Source organism: Lepus europaeus, chromosome 5 (genome assembly GCF_033115175.1).
Source record: "Lepus europaeus isolate LE1 chromosome 5, mLepTim1.pri, whole genome shotgun sequence".
NCBI classification, from domain to species: Eukaryota; Metazoa; Chordata; class Mammalia; order Lagomorpha; family Leporidae; genus Lepus; species Lepus europaeus.
In genome coordinates, this window is record NC_084831.1 from 90,742,874 (window position 1) to 90,766,266 (window position 23,393).

Below are 23,393 nucleotides of genomic sequence, written 5' to 3' on the forward strand. Positions count from 1 at the left end.
GCCATCTCTTTTATAAGGTCTAAAGATTAAATTGTGCATCCTACAGATTCCTTCATAATAGAATTAGTTTCCTACCTTGAAGAGAATAGAGAAATGAACGAACAAGTTGGGCTTAGAATAGAGAAATGAGGGAGCAAGTCCTAGATCGCTTGCTGACAATAGCAATATCACATGAATACTTAGCAAACCGTTTCAACCATTAGATAACAACTTAAGAAAACATTTACCAGAAGGAGTGAGAGAGGGAGAGAGAGAGAGAATCTTCTATCTGCCAGTTCATTCCTCAAATGACAATGGCCAGATCTTGGCTAGGCTGAAGCCAGGACCTAGGAGCTTCTTCTGGGTCTCCCATGTGGTTGCAGGGTCCCAAGCACTTGGGCCATCTCTAGCTACTTTTCCCAGAACATTCACAGGGAGTTGGATCAGAAGTGGAGCAGCTGTGACTCCAATTGGTTACCCATATAGGATGCCGGCCATTTATGCAGTAGTTTAACCTGCTATGCCACAAGGCCAGCTCCACTTTGATGATTTTTTTTTTCATTATTAAACTTTTATTTAATGAATATAAATTTCCAAAGTACAGCTTATGGGTTCCTCCCATAACTTCCCTCCCACCTGCAACCCTCCCCTTTCCCGCTCTCTCACCCCTTCCATTCACATCAAGATTCATTTTCAATTCTCTTTATATATAGAAGATTAGTTTAGTATATATTAGGTAAAGATTTCAACATTTTGCCCCCATATAGCAACACAAAGTGAAAAAAATACTGTTGGAGTACTAGTTATAGCATTAAATAACAGTGTACAGCACTTTAAAGACAGAGATCCTACATAATATTTTTTTAAAAAATTAATTAATTTTCTATGCCATTTCCAATTTAACACCAGGTTTTTTTTTTTCATTTCCAATTCTCTTTATATACAGAAGATCAATTCAGTATATAATTAGTAAAGATCTCATCAGTTTGTACCCACGCAGAAACACAAAGTGTAAAAATACTATTTCAGTACTAGTTATAGCATCACTGCACATTAGACAACACGTTAAGGACAGATCCCACATGCGATGTAAGTACACAGTGACTCCTGTTACTGACTTAACAATTTGACACTCCTGTTCTTGGCGTCAGTAATCTCCCTAGGCTCTAGTCATGAGTTGCCAAGGCTATGGAAGCCTTTAGAGTTCGCTGACTTTGATCTTATTCCGATAGGGGAGGGTTGTGGGTGGGAGGGAAGTTTTGGGAGGGGGAAGCCATTGTAACCCATAAGCTGTACTTTGGAAATTTATATTCATTAAATAAAAGTTTAATAAAAAAAAGATTAAAAAAAAAAGCAAACCATGGAAAAGAAAAAAAAAAAAAGAATACTATACAGCAGTAAGAAACAATGAAACCCGGTCATTTGCAACAAGATGGAGGAATCTGGAAAACATCATGCTGAGTGAACTAAGCCAGTCCCAAAGAGACAAATATCATTTGTTTTCCCTGATCGGTGACAACTGAGCACCAAAGGGGAAACCTGTTGAAGTGAAAAGGACACTATGAGAAACAATGAACTGATCAGCTCTTGTCCTGACTGTTGATGTACAATGTAACACTTTATCCTTTTTAGTATTTGCTGTTGTTATTGTTGTTGTTCTAGTACTAGTGGTTGAACTCTGTAATTAACACACAGTTATTCTTAGGTGTTTAAATTTTAACTGAAAAGTGATCCCGGTTAAATATAAGAATGGAAAAAGAGAGGGAAGAGATGTACAATTTGGGACATGCTCAATCGGACTTGCCCCAAATGATGGAGTTAGAAATGTGCCAGGGGATTCCAATACAATCCCATCAAGGTGGCATGTACCAATGCCATCTCACTAGTCCAAGTGATCAATTTCAGCTCACAGTTGATGGCTCTGATAGGTCTAAGAGTCAAAGGGATCACACAAACAAGACAAGTGTCTGCTAATACTAACTGATAGAATCAAAAAGGGAGAGAAAGATCCAACATGGGAAGTGGGATACACAGCAGACTCATAGAATGGCAGACGTCCTAAACAACACTCTGGCCTCAGAATCAGCCCTTAAGGCATTCGGATCTGGCTGAAGAGCCCATGAGAGTATTGTAGGCATGGAAAGCCAAGATACCATGGAAAAAAAAAAAAGAAGAAGAAGACCTAAATGAAAGATTTCTGTGAGTGAGATCCCAGTGGAAAGAACGGACCATCAAAGAAGGAGGTACCTTTCTCTGAAGGGAGGAGAGAACTTCCACTTTGATGATGATTTTTTTAAAACCAAAATAATTATTTAGGGGCTAGAATTGTGGCATAGCAAGTTAAGCTGCCACCTGTGACACCAGCAAACCATATGGGCACTGGTTTGAGGCCTGTCTGCTCCACTTCTCATCCAGCTCCCTGCTCATGTGCCTAGGAAAGCAGTGAAAGATAGTCCAAGTCCTTTGGCTCCTGCACCCATGTGGAAGAACCAGACGAAGCTCCTGGCTCCTAGTTTCATCCTGACTCAGCCCTGACTATTGTACCATTCGGGGAGGGAACCAGCAGATGTAAGATGCCACTTGTGCGCTCGCTCTCTCTCTCTCTCTCTTCCCTCCCCATATCACTCGGCCTTTCAAATAAAATAAATATTTCTTTTATAAAACATTTTTGAAACTTATTTGAAAGGAAGAGAGAGAGAGAGAAAGAGAGAGGGAGAGGGAGAGGGAGAGAGAGAGGGAGAAGAAGAGGGATCTTCAATCCATGGGTTCACTCTCCAAAGACTCACAATGGCCAGGGCTGGGTAGAATGAAGCCAGCAACCAGGAACTCTATCTGGGTATACTATGTGGATGTTAGAAACTCAAGTATTTAAGCTGCTTCCCAAAAACATTAGCTAGGGGTGGGATCACAAACAGAGTAGCTGGGATTCAAACTGGTCTTCCAATATGAGATATGATTTCGCAAGCAGTGTCTTAATCCACTGCATCACGATGCTCACCTCCACTTTGTTGATTTTTAATTGTCAGAATAAAGCAGTCAAATCTTGCCTGCAATGACCCTGGACATAATTACTCCTAATCACTCTATCTCCATGCCTCTTAGTCATTTGCTGATGAGTTTCCATTTTACAGAAAGCTATCCCTGGCTCCAACTCTGTACTCAAACTTTGGAGAAGAGAAAGAAGCCAGCACATGTAAATTGAAGTTAAAAAGAAGTTGATGATATAGATAAATGAGTAGATTTCTTATCAAACCCAGGAAAGAGCCCCACTTAGTTCATTAACCAGTTACTAAATGGTGTTTGCGTTATCCACATGAATAGTAAATGAGTTCATTATAATATGTGCTATTACAGTGAATAGAAAATGAATTCATAACTATGGGTTCCATAAAGATATTCCTAATGGAGAAGTTATGCATTGTCAAGCTGCTTTTTAGAGTAACTGGGGCTTACACTGAAATGGGGGGTAATAAATAACACCAGGCACAACATTGGTTAGTTGGAATTATTCAAGTAGATTCTCGAGAACTGAAAGACAGTTCATGTCTTGGCAATACGTAAGTAGCCTCAGCTGACTCCATTTTGGACTTCTCTCCTTTATTCCTGATGACTGATGACTAATTTTGATTCAAAGAGGATACGATTTTATGTAGCTGCTCAACAGGAAAGCTTTGACTTGTGATTAGATAGGTTGGGTGAAAAAGTCTTGAAGGGGTTTCATCCTTTCCTATTCAGAGGCTATCTGATGGAATGCCTATCACGCTTGATCAATCTCAGGTCAGTTGCTGTACATAAAATTTAGTGAACCCACTCATCTGCTCATTTTTGCTCAGCATAAGAATAAAATAAATTTTAGAATTAACAGCATGAATGGTGTACCCTTGAAGTAATATTTGGATTTTATTGACCATCATAAATAGATTATGAAATCATGGCAGCAACAAAAGCACAGATGGTGTCTTATTATAAACCTGCAAACTACAAGCAGTGAGCCCAAAGACCAGTCAGAGGGCACTTGTGGGCCGTCAGTGGTCTAGAAACTACACCACGGTAACTTCTCATCTACATGCAGAATTAATTCCTTAGAAAAAAATGACACAGCTTCTTGGTTTCATAATAAAATTAAAATACTTCCAGGGCTTGATTTTCAAGAACTGCTTGTTTTATATGTAATCATAATTTATGGAGTACATTTAAACCTATGAGAGTAAAATTTAGCAAGAAACATTAAAAGTAGAAGAAATAGAACGTAAAACTTTACTAATGCAAGCAGTCTAACAAATTCAGTTAAACATTACTTTCAGGCCTACAACATAGAATTTTCTAAAGAATTCCAATGCAATATATACTCTTTTAACCATGATATAGAGTACATGGATGAAACTTAGAACCCACATACAAGGAACATAAATAATCACAAAAAAAACCAGCAAATATGTATATCATTTACTATGTCAGGAACTGCTCTGAGCACTGTACAACAATTAACTCACTTGGTTTTTACAGGCATTATTATTATCCACACCGTTATTAACATGAGAAAACTGAACCAAGACAGTCAAGTATAACTCAGAGATTTCCAACTGTCTGCAACCTTTCCACACTTTCCTGCCAAGATGGAAGATTGTAGCTGAGAAGCAGCTGCTGAATGGAGAGAACTGGAAGATCATAGAGGAGAGTAGAGCCACAAGATTCACGACACCATACAAAGGTATTTTTGTGGGTTTGAGAGATCACAGAGCTTTAGGGTAGGAGTTTCCATAAGAGAATGTCATAAAAATATAGCATATCTAAAATTGGATGATCACTGAAAAAGGCAAAAAAGTTTAATAGTGTTTTTAAGAAAGTGGTACAGGAAAAGAGTAGTACGTGGAAGATGCAGTACATGGAAGTGGTTTCTAGATCATATCCAGTTAGTGAACAAACATGGCATCAAGCAGCGAATACAAGAAGCAAAGCCCTTTCTTTTGAGAAATTTAGTCTTAAGGACAAAGGGGTGAAAATGAGATTAAGGATATTAAAAAATGAGAAGGAGAGATTTACACTACAGGAATGGGGTACATTTAAGAATGATTCTCAGAAGGGAGGAATCAATCAAAGAAGAGATGGAAGATAAAATTATCCTTTATAATATTCTATACTTGATATATGACAGATCTGAAAAATAGAGCTTTTGGACTAGTTGCATTGACCGAATATCACCATTGTGTGAGGATCTCTGTGGCCTGGAGATAATCTCCCCTGAATAAATTGTTTAATTATTCAGTGAATATACATTGTTTCTGATTACAATCCACAAAGGAGAGGAAAAGAGCCAGTGACCATAGTGACCAAACCAGAGCTGGGATCACCTCTGGGAAGTCAAGAGAAGAATTTCTAATGTTTTCAGTGTTCACATCATTTTAGAATCATTTCAATGTTCCTAAAGAAATTGTTGACAGTCTTTAAGACTCCTGGACATTTACTAAAGCAAATCTTAAAATACACACATAACACATGCATGCATTTCCAGTCAATGTAACACACAAGAGCCAGATCTAGTTTTGGACAATTTCTATGTCAACTAAAATGTGAGGTGCATTGTGGATCAAGTATATTTCATTAGTCCTAAATGTATTAAAGCAAAATTATTATAACCTGTATCACATATTAATGATGCATTTTAGAATGAGAGGGCTTAAATAAATAAATATCATAAAGGGTGAGGGAGCTGCCATTGTGGAACGTTTGGTTAAACTACTACTTGGAATGTCTTCATCTTACATTGGCATGCTGATTCAAATTCTGGCATCTCTACTTCTGATCTAGTTTCCTGCTAATACATCTGGAATAAATTATATGATGGCTCAAGTGCTTGGGCCCCTGCCATGCACATAGGAGACCTGAATAGAGTTTCAGGCTCCAGCTGTAGTGGACAGCTCGCTCTCTCTCTCTCTCTCTCTCTCTCTCTCTGTCTTTCAAATAGATGAAACTAAATAAATACCTTTAAACATTACAGAGTTTCTCATGCAATGTCTAATAGAATGTTAAATAAATTAAAAGTAATTAGGTGAGATTTTAACACACATTACTTCATTTAATACCCAGAAGAACTCTGTGAAGCAGCTAATATCGCCTTGTTTTATGGATGAGGAAACCTGTTAAGTGATTTGCCTAAGGTCACAGGGGGTAGAGAGGAAAAGCATATTCTGGAGCATATTTCAATATCCTCCTAGTACTTTCTCTTGCATTACCTTTGTTTAGCTTGAACTTGAAATTAAAAGCATAAGGCAAAATTAAACTTCATTGTCTATTAAATCTTGGGGTTTTTTAATTATTTTCTTTTGGTGTAATGACATCTAGAAGCTATTAATAAGTTTTGTGCTATGGCTTATTACACAGCTAAGATGATTTTTTAGCATATTGAAAGTGGGACGATTTCATTCACTTTATTAATACTCTCAAATAAGGCTATTTAGTGGGGGCATTTGGTGCAGCAGCTAAGATGTTTGCTTTGGAAGCCCACATCCCATACTGGAACACCTGACCTCAAGTCCCAGCTCTGTTTTCAGTTCCAGCTTCCTGTTAATTCACACCCTGGGAGGCAGCAGTGATAAATCTAGTGGTTGTGTTCCTGCCCCCAATATGGGAGATACAGATTGAGTTACTCTTGGGCATGTGGGGAGTGAACCAGCTGCCTGAAGACCTCTGTCTTTCAACCTTTCAAACAAATATATATATATATATATATATATTTTTTATAAAACGGCTTAGGGGAAGTGGGATACACAGCAGACTCATAGAATGGCAGATGTCCTAAACAGCACTCGGCTTCAGAATCAGCCCTTAGGACATTTGGATCTGGCTAAAAAGCCCATGAGAGTATTTTAGGCATGGAAAGCCAGACACTCTGGCAAAAAAAAACACCAAAAACCAAAAACCAAAAAACAAAAACAAAAAAACAAATTAAATGAAAGATCTCTGCGAGTGAGATCCCAGTGGAAAGAACGGGCCAGCAAAGAAGAAGGTATCTTTCTCTGAAGGGATGAGAGAACTTCCACTTTGACTGTGACCTTGTCTAAATAAGATTGGAGTCAGCGAACTCAAAAGGCTTCCATAGCCTTGAAAACTCATGGCTAGAGCCTAGGGTGATTACTGACACCATAAACAAGAGTGTCAATTTGTTAAGTCAACAACAGGAGTGCACTTACTCCTCATGTAGGATCTCTGTCCTCAATGTGTTGTACATTGTGAATTAATGCTATAAGTAGTACTGAAACAGTATTTTTACACTTTATGTTTCTGTGTGGTGAAAACTGTTGAAATCTTTTTTTCTTTCCTTTAAAAACACATTTATTTCCTCATAGACCAGAAATATCCAAAGTGTTTAATAATAACAGTGGAAAAGTATTCACAACTTACTTGAGGTTTCTTAATCCCACTCACTTGTTACCACATGTACCCACCTAGTCCTATTTCTTTTTTTTTTTAACTTTTATTTAATGAATATAAATTTCCAGTATACAGCTTATGGATTACAATGGCTTCCCCTTCCCATAATTTCCCTCCCACCCGCAACCCTCCCCTCTCCCGCTCCCTCTCCCTTTCCATTCACATCAAGATTCATTTTCAATTCTATTTATATACAGAAGATCAATTTAGTATAAATACTTCAACAGTTTGCACCCACATAGAAACACAAAGTGAAACATACTGTTTGAGTACTAGTTATAGCATTAAATCAAAATGTACAGTACATTAAGGACAGAGATTGATCTTCTATATATAAAGAGAATTGAAAATGAATCTTGATATGAATGGAATGGGAGAGGGAGCGGGAGATGGGAGGGTTGCAGGTGGGAGGGAAGTTATGGGGGGGACAAAGCCATTGTAATCCATAAGCTGTACTTTGGAAATTTATATTTAAAAAAATAAAATAAAACTGTTTAGTAGTAATTCCAGTAACACCCTCTCAAATGTAGAGTAAGAACAGAATCTAAATATGAAGTCATATTTTTTCTGGGGGAATAATGATGTTATTATCATCCTCATATTTATCAGCTTCTTCGCATAGTATGTGAAGAAAACCTAATGGTTTGACATTAGTGATACTGGTCTCTGCCATTCTGGAGAATGCTGGTAATCAATTACTTAATTACTATCAATATTATTTCTATCTCTATCATAACATTCACACTAGGAACACAAATTCACTATTGCACTCATTTATTCATTCAACAAATTCTTTTGGGTAATTATGAGGCGCTGGGAACTGAAATTCACATTTAGGATACACAGGCAAATAAAGCACATAGACTTTATCTTGAGGTTCTTGTTCCCTAGAATGTGTATCTTATTTCTATGCATGGCTTTCAACATTTTTTTTGTAGTCAAATAAATTTATCTTTTATTTTCTAGCAACTTTTTGAAGTCTGCCTGTACATGCACACAAGTATACAGTATTATATATTTACTTTAATATTCATGGAGAAATCAAACTAATGATAACTTGGCATTATGCTCCAAACTAACAAAAGTTCCATATGATTCAAATTCTCGACTTTTCCAGGAGGAAGTGCCTTATCCAGTACTTTTCTTCCCATCTCTGTACGAGCACATTAGCTGGGACAATGCTCTGGGTTAGTGAATGACCAAAAATACCAGTTAAATGACTTAGTGATGGGTCTTCAAGGTACATACTTCACATTCTTCTTATGTCAATAATGTTTTTAGTGATAGGCAGCTTGACTTATTCTTTAATTAAACATTGTTGAATATTGGAGGCCCTAGATAGTTTATAGATAGTTGCATTGAGATTAATTTTCATCCACATGAAGTCTTGATGTTCCAGGGTCACAAAAATAATTTGACACCAATCAAAATTATTTCTTAAGAATAATAAGCCAGACAGTGTGTCTGTGATGCCACCACCATTATGTGATTTGACTTTTAATTTCAAATGGTTGCTTCATTTATGTTTGCTCATCCAAGGGAGAATAAAAGATTGAGGAAACCCAATCTTGCCTGGCCATAGAAAGCAATTCATGCAGTCAAGTGTCCTGTCTCTCCAGAAAGCTGTGGCTTAAAAATAAATCATGGATATCTAAACTGATATAGTTGCTGATACTTCAAAATCAAAGCCAAACCAACAACCTGATAAAGCCCTTTACCTGAACACAAAACCAAGAAAGTTAAGTGACTTTAAGGGAAAAAGCTTTTGTTCAGAAGTCTGAGATATACCACATGGAGTCTTGCAGGAGACTGGGATAAGAACCTGGCTTGCATAATTGATCTACTGTTTTCATAGATGATTATGAAATGAGCAGAAAAATCATAATGTGGTCTTATTGTGATCAGGGCTTAAGAAAATAAAGTAGAATAAGTTGGACAATTAAACATCTTCAGAATAACTGCTGTTTATTTTTTAAAAATGAAAGTTAGGATATTCTTATAATACAATTTAAGTGACTTTTTTGTTTATTTTTATGAAAACCACTTTATTCTGTATCAGCTAAGGTCTCACTCATTTCTACAAAATCAGATATATGTGCCCCTAAGGTTGATGTACATCTATGGGGTACAAAATTATACTGAAGAGCTTCAGGTCATTTTACATAATCAAAAAATATAATCAAGTGAGATTGATTAGATTTGTAATTAGTCCTTCGTTTGGAGGATACTTTATGGTAAGTCCTACAATCTTTGGAGAGTAGGTATATGTGTGTACTGTCCTTTGGGCCATATTTAATCCTACTCTCCTGTCCTTATTTCTTAGAATATTCTCTGCCTTTGGATTTCATGTTTTACTCCATTGTTTTGTTTTATAGGCAACTTGCTGGTGGTACTCTCCTCTGCTGTGTTTTTGTCCAATGACTCCCTGAAAAATTCTGCTCTAGGTTCCTTTGGTGTCACTTTGCACAAACTTCTTTTCTTGTAAATTCCCTATAACTGCCTATACAAGGCTGCTCTACTTCTTATCTCTTACACACTGAACTTTCAGCATATTAAAAACAGCATTGCTATTTCCCCTCCAAGTGTGTTCCATTTCTGCACCACTGTTGTTACTGTTGAATACTAGTTCCCTGCACCATCTTTGATGAGCTGAAGTTCAGTGCCTTATGCATCCTGCTATGTAAGAACAACATCTCTGTAGGACATTGGCAGTGTCTGGGAGGTGGGAAAGCATTGAGTTTATTAAAGGTTGAAACTTTGGTTTGAGATGGGTGTTTCAACGTGGGAACTTAATTAGGATAGAGTAAAGATCACCATCCAATTGTCTAGGTTCGAAGGAAAATCAGTGTGAGGATTTTTAAGGGAAGGGATTTAAGGAATTCTTGGATTCAGTCTGTTGATACTTTCTATTGAGTTGAAGGGTGTTTCTTGGATGTTTTTCTCATGAAAATCGTATCATTGCCAAGCTGGCATGGTAGAGTCTTACAGAAGACAGTGGGAGAGGAAACTCATGCTAATTTTCACAGTAAGTTTTGTTTGGAGCGAGGCAGGTAGTTTCTATCATCAGTTGCAACCTATGTATGGAGTTGGATTGTTTTGGTTTTCACTTCTTACATACCTACTTTAGATAACTGGACAGCTGATGGATACTTGAATGGATACTTGCTTCACACATTCAGCGTTGAAACCTTAATACCATCAGTCCTCTCTTGCAATTTCTCAGAAGAATCCATTCACAATGAATACTGCTAGTAAAAATTCCTTTTACATCAAATTTAATTGGACAAAAATAGTTTGAACATCTAATAGAATAAATTCTAAGCCCATCTGTGATCTCCTCCATGCACAGCCCTTGGTCTTCAGTTTTCATAAGATATATAACTCTGTATTGCCCTTTGTGACACTGAAATGCATTTAATTCCTACACTTTGCATGTGCTTTTTCCTTAATTGATGGAATGACTTCTGAAGGCGTATATTTTTAAAGATTTATTTATTCACTTGAGGGAGAGAGAGGAATTTTTCATATGCTGGTTCACTCCCCAAATTACCACAACAGCCTGAGCTGGTCTAATACAAAGCCAGGGGTCTCTCACATGGGTACAAAGGTCTAAGTAATTAAGCCATCTTCCCCTGTTTTCCCAGGCACATTAGCAGGGAGCTGGATTGGAAGCAGAGCAGCTGGAACTCAAACCAGCACTTGGATATGGGATGTCCTTGTTGCAACTAACAGCTTAACCCACAGCACCGCTACACTGGCCCCTGAAAGCAGTTTTTAAAGCAGTGCCTTGAAGAACAGACAGTAGGAGTTTAATAACTAGATGTTGATGGTTTTGTGATTATTCTAACATGAGGCAATTTTCATTGTTTTGGCAAAACAATGAATAGTTGGCTGTTTCATTAACAGTGATGTAGAAGCTTATTGATCATAACTTCATGTAATCATGCCTTCATGTAATTCCAATTTAGATAACTGATGGGTGGCCTGGAGACATCACTGTAGTAAGCACGGAAGAGCACAGGTCGGAGTCAGCCTGCTCTTGGTTCCTTAATAGCTATGGGATTTTTAAGAAACTATTGTAGCTTTCTAGGACTCAGTTTACCTTCTGTAATAGAGTAATGTAACTAGATCTGACTGTATTTGTTTCTTAGGGTTGTCATAAGAAAGTAGTACAAACTGGATCATTAAATGACAGAACTCACTGCCTCAGTGGTCAGGAAGCTGGAAGTCCAGAACCAAATTGTGAGCAGAGCCACAGCCCTCCTGAGAATTGTAGGTTTACTTCTTCCTAGCGTTTTGTGGACTGCCGGCAGTCTTTGGGATTCACTGACTGTAATCGCTTCAGTCCAATCTCTGACTTTGTCATCACAAGGAATTCTTGGGTGTTTAGCTTCATGATATGGTCTTCTTACATGACACCAGTCATACTGGATTAGAAGCCCACGCAGTTCCAGGGTAATTCCTTGTTAACTGAATTAATCATGTCTGCCAAAACTTAGTTCCAAATAAACTCATATTCTGCAGTACTGGGGGTCACTTTAATATGCATTTTCTTTCTTTTCTTAGGGACAAATTCCACCAATAACATTGGCTTATAGAATTCTTGTTTGAACTAGAATGACCAGTCACTTGCATCTAGTAGGTACCACAGAATTTTTTTCTCCTCATTTCTCTCCCATGCCAAGATAGAATTACAGTGACCATTCATGACTGTTCTCTGTCTATCCTGGTGCCCTTGTCAGAAAATATGCACTCTAGTGAATATTGGGTCACCATCAACTGGTAGGCGGTTCCTAAGGTCATAAGCTGATTCATGCTACTTGGTGTTTTATTTGAAGAATCACCAGCTTGTCCCTTTTGTAGTGTTTTTCCCCTGCAGGTTCCCTTCTCTATCATCTCGTTGAGTCTTGCTCTACTTCCTTCTACACTAAAATATGCTTTTGTACAAGAAGCCCATTCACTGCAGAAAGTGGGCTGATGCTCCATTACCTGCAGACTCCACCAGCCAGTTGTGATACAGGAGGTGAAAGGGCTCTTGGGAGGTGTGAATTGTCCTAAGTTACTGGTGTTCATAGGAGGGTAGTACATTTTAATTGTAATACTTTACTTTTGGCTTTGCTTACCTCCTGCCAGATTTCTAATTCCCTTAACATTTAAGATTGCCAAATCAGGCCATCTGTAAACATGGAAAGTAAAACTGGGATCTTTCACCAAAGAGGTAGTTTTAATATTCTGAACAGAATAAAGACTGATTTTCCCAGTCCTGGAAGTCCCAAAAAGTGAAGTTTGGAGTGGGTGTACCCTCGTTCTTATCCACAGTGTGCACATCTTTGAGTCTTCTGGATGTAGGTGTAACCTGGTTTGATGACCATCTTTTTCTTTCTGTCAAGAATGTGCCTTGGCAACTGTTGTGGCAAAGCCCAGCACAGCCTTTCATGAGCCAGAAAGGTTAAAGCTGAGCTGACAGGACAGCCCCAGCTCTCTGCTGTTGGTGAGTTATTCTGTTTATTCTACATATGTTTCCTTTTAATTAAAATGTCATTTTTAATTAAAAATGAAATGTCAGGAAGGAAAAAAATTTGGCAAAGTCTGGACGATTGCAATGAATGCAAGCAGAAAAAGTCAGTTGAAAGAAATAACTTCGAAAGGATAAGAACAGTATCTTATTCCCCATTTTGGTAAAAAAAAAAAAACAGAAAGCAAGAAGATGCTCAGAGAGTTTTGAATGCTCTTTGCAGTTCATGGCATGCACACACACATCTGTTTTATAGCTTGTTCTCATAATTAAAAAATATATATTTGATGTGTGGGCACATGCTTTAAGTTAATGCCTGATGCTGATGGGTGCTACATTTTTCATGACTGACAGAGCCACTAATGAGATGTAGCATTGACTGCAGAGGGCACCAATAAATTGTGTAAAACACCCTGGCTGGCCATTTATTTAATTTATTTTATAGAAGCATAATGCCTTATAGTTTAATATGGAGCTTTTATTTTGTTATAAAGGTCCAAGTCTACAAAGCACTCAAGAATTATGCATTCTTTGTGCCTCCCTTTCAGCATTGCTCTGATAGAGAAGGCTCCATATTATGATTAAATCCTCAAGGGGATGCTTCCATAAGCAAAAAAACCACTGTACTACAGTGCACACCACGTTTTCTACAGAGTGGGAAGCGACACATGCTTAGGAAGATGGCCAGGCTTGCAGAAATCAGTTTTGGAAGAGTGACACAATGTAGTTTTGATGCTTTAGAATAAGGGAAAGACCAACAGGAAGTGAGCCTCTCTGTGGCAGGTGGTGTCTGCATCTGAAAAGAAAGAGATGGCTCTTTCTTTTTATGCCTAGTTGGCTCTGAGAAGCATCCTCACCACCTCCATGTTTGGTGACTTTGGCTTCATCTTGTTTTCTTCTCTCCATAACTTACGTCATTGCATGTGCTCTGCCCTTCTATTCCCTTGCAATCCCTCCCCACCCCCACTCTCTATACAATCTCCCCACCTGGATTCTCCCATCCATTTTTGGAGCTTGGTTGATAAAATCAATTTTCAGTGTCAATCAAATCTGTTCTATAACTCTATTCACTCCCATCTGACCCTCCCCTATTTATATTCTTTCATAAATCCCTGGACTTCTTTGTAGCACTATTGCACCTATAACTAAATGCTTAACTGCCAACTGAATTTACTTCCGCCTTCTAGGATGTAATCTTCAGGAGGTAGGGAATCGTGCCTACCTTGTTTACAGCAGTCTCCCTAGTGCCTGGCACAGTGTTTCACATGTAGCAAAACCCAATAAATATTAGTGATTGAATGGAATTTCACTTTCAATAAAGAGTCTGTAAGTATTTGGTTAGTATGATTTGCTACAAGGCAAATTAAGTAGAAGAAGTTGTATAGGCTATGCAAAAAGGATTTACAAATAGTTATATCCATCTATGTCTCTAGTCCTTCTACAATCTTTGAAAAATATAATAGGGCTTAGAGTTTGATCCTAATAATGATTCAGAAACAATGGTTTATAGAAATACAATTCAATAAACTTAAGCTGACTGTAGTATGTGCCTGAGAGTGTTCTTGGTTCCTACTGTCCCTAAACGTTAGTATTCTCAGTTTATTAAAAGGTGTTTAGCATGTAAAAGCTTGAAGGACAATTTAATCTATATGGAATGTCTTTCATTTCTCTATAAGTAAATGGTATGTAGAGAAAATGAAAGTCAGGTGCCTACCCAATTCTGAAAATTATCTGTAATGGAATATACTGTGTCTATTTACAAAGTAAAACCTGAAGGTGGTTGAAATACTATTCTTTGATTATTATTTATTAAAAATAAATAAAATGCTTGAAACAGGATTTTCTGTATATGTCTGTATGTATATATAAATTTCCCTGTCTAGTACTCAATTTCAAAATATAATAAAGAAAAGACATTTCTTATCCATATCACTAGATATTTTTGACAGTTATCTTTGAAAAATTATTGAAAAGGTTCCCTAATTTTCCTTTATCACTGTGACAGTCAAGAAGTTCTGCCTTGTGTCCAGTTGAAATCTCTCCTGTTTTATTAAACCAATTTCTGCTTGTTTGTGCCTCTGTATCCATGGAGAACAACTGATCAGCATCCTTCACATAAAAACCTTTATATTCTTGGCGACAGTAATTTCCTGTGAAATATTTAGCTGAAAGTTCTATAAACTTTAAAAGAAAAAAAAAGTGCTGTGGTTGGTTTGTACTTCATACACATCTGAGTATTTTTCCAAAGCTTTAAGGCATAAAAATAGTTATAATTACCTTTCTATAAGCAAATTAACTTTAAGCCCCTTTTTAGTAACATTTGAGTTTTGTCATAATACATTTAAATTATCTATTTCCTGTCAAGTGTAGTTAATTATTTTAAAAGTCTGTACATGTAATACCTCTTAATTTCTTGATCAATCTTTTTGACTGCATTCTATAAATTTATAATTGTCCCAATATGAAGTATCATTCATTTCAAATTGATTTTGGCAATTTGATTCTAAAACCTTGAAATCTAATTACAGATGACCAATAAGAAAACATAGCAGTGTGATTTCTGGGAGATATAAGATGAAATATTGTCTTTTAGGATTGAGTGATTTGACTGCATGAGAAGTTTTGTTTTAGGAAAATACCTTATTTCCAGCATTAATTTAGGAAGTTTATACTTGTCCAATGTAGTTCTAAAAATTCAAACATTTATATAACATTAAAGGTAAAATGTCGCCAAAACTGTAAACATTTGTATGATGTGTAAGATGTGCATTTTCTGGAATTGACAGCCCATATGTAGTATCTCATCATTTCTCCATTCTTTATGTCCAGGGAGCTCTTTTCCTTGGAAGTTCAATGGGAAGGGTCTCTGTAAACAGTAGCAGAGTTCTGCCCAAGTGTTTCCTTGGTTTTGGTGAAAGGCTGCCCTCTTGTGCAGAGATGGGAAGCAACTGTTAAAAAAAAAAAAAAAAAAAAAACCCACAACCCTCATTACCTTATTAGCTAATGTAATTTCTGTTGGATTCTGAAATGAAAGTTAATGCTATGCTTTGGGGTCACAAGTTACCATCTAGAAACACCAAGAATTCATTCTTACCCTTTCTTTGGAGTCTTCTGCTGAAGAAAGGGACTGTGGTTCTCACGGTTCCTTTATACAACTCAGAGGAAAGATAAACTCTCCCCTTGAATATAAGGAAGCAGTGTCCCAGTAGGAAGATCCTATTTTCCCTTTCAACAAATAAATGAACTGTTTATTTCTAATCACAAAATATTCCTTCTATTAATGAACAAAATCATATAACTAAATGACAAAGAAGTCAAAACCGCTCCCTTTGGTCTATTGAAATTCAAGTCTCGGCTTTGTCACCCGTGGGAAAGAGGAACTTGAGAATCTCTTACAAAATTATCACTGCAAAGTGAAAAATAGAGCACACACACACTCCTGCTTTTTTGTCTCATTCTTCCAAGCATTTACTTTCGCTGAGGAAACTGTACTTCTAAAATGCAGGCTTGATAAGTATATAAGATAGATGGACTATTCTGAGATTTAGAAAAAAGTTTTAGGAAAATGTTTTGTTGTATTTTTTAAATTTAGGATTTAAAAACATAACAAATAATCATTCCCACTTAGAAAATAATTAGTTGAACATCTACGTGAAAACTATGAGGGGCTAAGAATCCTGAGCAGTGCTGTTTGAATTAATTACTCTGACTGTAAGCCATGACACTCAGAATGTAGAAGTAGAGCTTTTATTTATTTGAAAGACAGAGTTATAGAGAGAGGTAGAGACAGAGAGAGAGGTCCTCCATCCGCTGGTTCACTCCTCAGATGGCCGCAACAACCGGAGTTATGCCCATCCGAAGCCAGGAGCCAGGAGCCTCCTCCGGGTCTCCCACATGAGCGCAGGGGCCCAAGAACCTGGGCCATGCTCCACTGCTCTCCCAGGCCATAGCAGAGAGGTGGATTGGAAGAGGAACAGCCAGGACTAGAACCAGTTCCCATATGGGATGCCGGCGCCTCACGCCAGGGCTTTAACCCGCTGCGCCACAGCGCCAGCCCCAAGAATCTTATCTTTCAAGAAGATAAGAAAGACTTCTAGAAAGCAGAGCATCAATAAAAGTGAAGATATCTGTTTCCATAAAAACTTATACATAAAATTTCATAGCAAAATAACCAGAAAGTGAAAACAATCTAAGTGTCCAACAATAGACAAACCATGATTTATCCATGCAATGTAATACTATTCAGTCATCAAATAAAATGAAGGGGTGCACTGTGGTGCCATGGGTTAAGCTACCACATGCAACACCAGTGTCCCATATGATAACTTGTTCATGTCCTGGCTCCTCTACTTCTGATCCAACTCCAGGAGAGGATGACTCAAGTACGGGGCCCCTGCACTCATGTGGGAGACCCAGATAGAGTTCCTGGCTCCTGGATTCATCAACTGGGACCAGCCCAGATGTTGAGGATATTTGGGGAGTAAACCAGTGGGTGAAAGATCTCTCGCTATATGTAACTACCTTTCAAATAAATAAATAATTTTTAAACAAATGAAAAAAATAAATGAAATGAAGTACTAGTGTATGCTGAAATACAGATCGTCCCAAAAAGCATTATGCTGAATGAAACAAGCCAGGCACAAAGGACTACATAATGTAAGGATTTTTATGAAATTAGAGTTATATCTCAATAAAGCCATTGTTTCTGAAACATAAAAATTTCAGAAATTAACCCTCCCCTCATCTTTCAAAAAACCCAAGAACCCACTATATTCTATGATATGCCTTTTCCTTTGTTGCAATACCTGGTAGGCAAGGGTCTTTATTTCAGCCTTCAAAATGCTTCCTACGTGTGCAGCTAGCCTCACAGAGTCTTTCCTCCTTTAGAGATTTTATGTCTCTGATTCAAATTTGCTTCCTTGCTTTATGAGTTTAATTATTACGAATACTCTTCCTTCAGACCTTTTTTTTTTTTTTCCTATTCCGGGACAAATTGCCTTGGAGGGAATGTAAATATTTGAGGTATTGTTACAATATTTATATGAGCAGACACAAAGCCAAAGGCTGCACGTTTCCCTAATGGATTCCAGCACAGGCTTTGAGGTCAGACAGACCAAGTTCCAAATCCTATTTGCTAGTTGTGAAATCTCAGACAAGTTCTCTTTGAGTCTCAGTTTTCTTAGCTGCAAAATGGGAATTGCAGTACTTTATATAGCTGGCTTTTATGTATTAAATCAGATAATGTATGATTTTAAGCACTTAATAAAGATGCTCAGATATATGTTCAAAAAGAAATTATATTAATAATTCTGATGTAGATAATTTTATTTATTTAAAAATAATATTTATTTAACTAAAATGCATGAATGGAAAATGGTGTGAACAGCTTCCTCATGCTGTTTTAATGTTAATTAGGGAGTTTTTGCATTGGCTTTAAAAATATGAATATTTATAAAGGGTTCCATATTTGGGTGTATTTTTTTTTCCTTCAAAAGAAAAGCTAGATACAAACATGTAGAAAGCCATTGTAGCTTTTGGGGAACGGGCAAAATTATTCTCTTGAGGAATTATTTTCAAAATAATGGATTTTACTTGTCATAAGACTTTTTTCCTGCCTTTTCATCACAATTGCAATCAGCACACTACCTGCTTTCAGCAGCAACAGAAACAGCTGGATCACCCATTTTGATGAGGGATTACTCTTCAGTATTTATAGTAACACCCATTTCACCAAGCAGAGCCCCAAAGAAGGAAAAAACAAACAACTGACTTTTCTTATAACAGGTAGCTGTTTTCTTTTGTATTAAATTTCCTTTCCTATTGCTTTCACTAGCTTTGGATTCTGAAGCTCATTTTGCTACTCAGGGGACACTTAAAAGCAGCTAAACCAATGCAGCCAATAGAAATTTAATTTTAAAAATATAAAGGTTTGCTTTCAAAAATCCTGTGGAAACATTAAGCAAAATATTGGGGGGGGGCACTAAAAACAAGCACCCAAACATGTCAAATACCTTGAAGTCTGAACAGGGGCTATGTTGGAAGTCAGACATGCATAAATATCTGTCTTGCTCAGTGATATTAATGAAATGGTTAATTCTGTTGTCATGGCAACAAAGAACAGCTGTGATAAAAAGCTAAAGGTCTACACATAATGCCCAATACAAGGTCTCTAATTCTAAAGCTGATTTTCTTAGCTACAATAGAAGTGATGTGTTTTCAATATCATCCTAAGCTTTCACCTCAAATCCTTCTAGTTAATCCAATAAATAGACCAGTAGCATAAAAAAGAATATATGTTTGTGCATTATAAACCTTATAAAAGAAGTTTACCTATGTCCAATCTTAAGAGGGATCTGGAAAGTAAACATATGCTCTTTCAAAATAAAAATCTATTCTGAGTGAAACCTCAAAAAATAGAATATGTTCGAATGGATATCAGGGTAATTATCAAATACATGATTATCCAGCCAGTCAGTAGGAATGCATTATGTTTGAGATAACAACATCACCACTACCACCAGCTGCAGCACGACAGTGAAAATAATTCAATTTTAAAAACTCACTAGAATATAATAATGTAAGCAGCAGAGTTTGTTATATAAGCCTGTTAATGTTGTTTGTATGAAAGTGAGTTCATTATAATTTGCCAAACTTATCACACAAGGAAGTCCACCTCAGGTTGTAGATGAATTGCAGAGTCTGACAAAGACCCATATACTATTTCCACTTCATTTAGAAACCTTTTGGTTCCATCTTCTGCTCGTTCCTGGGCAGCAATCTCAACATCTTGGTCTTGCACATGGCCATTCTGGGGAGGTCTCTATCTGAAGAATCCCTTCTATTAGATTCCCTGATCTTAGCTCTGGTACCCATGATTTCTCTCCCAGACGACTATAATGAAATGAGTTTCCAACCTGTTCCCCAGCCAAATGTCAAACTGATCGTAAGCACAAATTGAATTCTGTTGCTTCTCTTAAAAACTGTCAGATTTTCTCCCTTTACATCTGAGGAAAATCCAAAATTATTAACTTGGTTTTGGAGTCTTATGATCAGAACCTTAGCAACTTCACCCTCATCTTCTCTGATGCCCAACTTCTTACTCATTAGTCAAAAAGGCATTTTGAAAGCCTCTGTATTGTCAATATGATTGAGTTACTTTGCTACTGTTTCTTCCTTTACTTTGAATGCTCCTTTTGCTTCTCAATGTACTGCTTTTCATTTAAAATCTGACATTTTTATAATAGAAAACACAAAATTTTAACGAGAATTATTTTTTTAAATCTTTTTTTTTTTTGACAGGCAGAGTTAGACTGTGAGAGAGAGAGAGACACAGAGAGAGTTATAGACAGTGAGAGAGAGACAGAGAGAAAGGTCTTCCTTCCGTTGGTTCACTCCCCTATTAGGCACCACAGCTGGTGCTGCGCTGATCAGAAGCCAGGAGCCGGGTGCTTCCTCCCGGTCTCCCATGAAGGTGCAGGGACCCAATCACTTGGGCCATCCTCCACTGCCCTCCCAGGCCACAGCAGAGAGCAGGACTGGAAGAGGACCAACCAGGACTAGAACCCAGGGTGCCGGCACCACAGGTGGAGGATTAGCCAAGTGAGTCAAGGCACCGGCCTCTAGAATTGTTTTAACAGTTCAAAATTGAAATGTTTCATAGTTAAATAAATAAGTTAAATTGTAGCAGGATGTAACAGAAAGCTATTAGAAACTATGCCAGAGATATACAGGTATCAATACAAGGAAATATTTGTTGCTATATTTTTAGGTTCTAATTAGGTTAAAAATAAGCATATTCAATGTGTTTTAATTTTTAAGTTAACTGTATTGATATATAATTTACGTGCTATAAAATGTATTCAATGTAAGGATCAAGTTTTTTGGTAAGATATACTACCATGTAACCCCCATCACAATCAACATGTTAAGCATTTTCTGCACTTAAAAGATTCCTGTTCCCCTTTCTAGTCCCTGCACACTGCCATCCCTGCCACAGGAAACCACTGATGTGCCCACTATCACTGTAGATTAAGTTTGTTTCCCAGTGTCTCATGTGAATGAAATCTCACTGGGATTTCTTGTAGTAGGAAATTAGTCCCATTCATGAGTTCCATTTCTCATGTCCCAATCACTTCCTAAGGCCCCCACCTCCTAGTTATCATCACATAAGGGATTAGAACTACAACATATAAACATTGGAAAGACACAGATGTTTAATCCAAAACAATTGCTAAGTGTACATTTAATTTTATAGAATATTGCCAAACCGTTTTTCAATGTGATTGAATGGTTGTGTCTTCTCTTGGTGAGTGTGTGTTGAAATCTTTGACCTGTTTTTAAATTTGTGTTTTACTTGAGTTCTAAGATTAAAAAGAATCTTTTTCTGAAACTAAGTTCTATGTGTGTTATATATGTGTGTTACATGTATAACCATATTATATAACATGTTCTCCCAGTATACAGCTTTATTTTCACTTTCTTAAAGGTTTCTTTTAAAAAAAGTTTTCATGGGATTATTTTGTAAAAATAAAACACACACCAGTATCAAGCAGAAAAGAACTTGGAGAGTGACTGTATGGCATAGTGGTTAGAATGCCACTTGGGGTTCAGGAAGAGTGCCTGGATTCAAGTCCTGGCTCAGCTCCCAATTCTAGCTTCCAGTACAACAGCAGAAGATGGCTCAAGTACTTGGATCCCTGCCATCCATGTGGAAAACCCAGATGGAGTTCCAGGCTCCTGGCTTTGGCCTTGCTGAGTCCAAGTTGTTTTGGGTGTTTGGGGAGTGAATCAGAGGATTGAAGATCTGTCTCTGGCTCTCCCTATGTCTCTGTATCTCAGCCTTTCAATTGAATAGAACAAAATAGAGCAAAAAAGAATCTGGAAAAATATACACATGGTGTACACTTGTGGGGAATCAAAAAGATTATTTCTGGAAGGTACAATTATAGTTCATTTTTTATTGTATTCTTATTTAATTTTCCATAATAAATATTAATTATTATAAAGGGAATATTGTATATTATATGTAATACATAAGAATATTTTCTGTGTAGATATATGCTTATACACTCATACTCTCACACACACAAACATATCCCTGCTTCATGCTGAGACCTTCACACTCTTCCAGCCCCTGAGGACTTCTGGTGACACATTGCCTCTCATTGAGCTCCTCAGTGTGTCTTTGATCGCCTTGTCCCAGGAACCTACCTCAATATCTGCATAGCTGATGTGCAATACAATTTGACTAATTTCATTTAGCAACTATTTAGCAAGCACCTTCTATGTGCCAAGTCTTCTGCCTGGCATTTGGAATTCAAGTGGTAAGATGAAACACAGATCATGCAAATACATGGAGTTGGATAAATCTTTATATTGTCAGTGCCTGGTGTGATGACTACCACTTACCAAGTACTTGAAATGAATGTGTGTAAGATGGAGCAAAGAGAGTAAACAAGTCTTCTATGTCTAAGCACCATTTTATTCAGATATATTATCTATTAATTGATAAACTTTTGGCTGGTTTAATAGGTTCCAAGTGGACAATTTAAATAGATAGATGAGTGGGATACACCTATGGCACAGGGATTTGCCTAGAATAGCCAAACCAGGTAGGCTACTCCTCTGGGACCTCTCAAGAAATCCTATACCTAGAACTAACAGGGAGGATGCTAACAAATGAACTTCCTCATTATTTTTTCCTTGGATAGTTCATTTGCAAGTACAAGTGGATCCCCAGTCATCTATTTTGCACAGTCACCTTTCCTTCTTTATTAGGCATAGTCAGATCAGATCTGGGTCACTTAGAATTATCTTAATTATTGATAAGACTATGGTCATTCTTTACATAAACATTACTTATTCCTTCGTCTTTAGAGTCAGGACAACAATGTCATTATCTACATAATCAAATTGGATGATTTCATCCTCCAGCTCTAATCTGCATGATACTGTTAACCAATTTCCTGTGCAACATTAGCTCTCAGATACTGGATGTAGCATTGTCTGTTACTATGTTTGGTTATTGTGTTTGACATTATAAGTTTGGGTTATTATGTTTCAATCTTCTTCTAGTAAGGACAAATAGATAGGGTGAGCACAAAAAGCCTCAAGAATAAACAAAATGTTCTTTCAACAGATAAGTTCAAGTTACTTTGTCATTCATGTAAAATAGAAAAGGAATTTGGAAGATGTAGGAAATTTTTTGTAAGTTGAATATTGACTACCTTTTTATTAATGAGAGGTTTTTTTCTTTTTAAGCTTGTATCTGAAGTAAAGACTTTTGGAGTATCAAACATTTGATTGGAGGTGAAAGCACATTTATTTTAATTTTATGGTAGCATTACATGAGATAATAATTTTTGCAAACATTAATTTCACTCTGAATTTTGCTTCTATCTTCTGAACTTGAGGGTGGAGACATATACCTCAACGCATTTGCTAATAACATTGGAGCTGAAAAAACTTC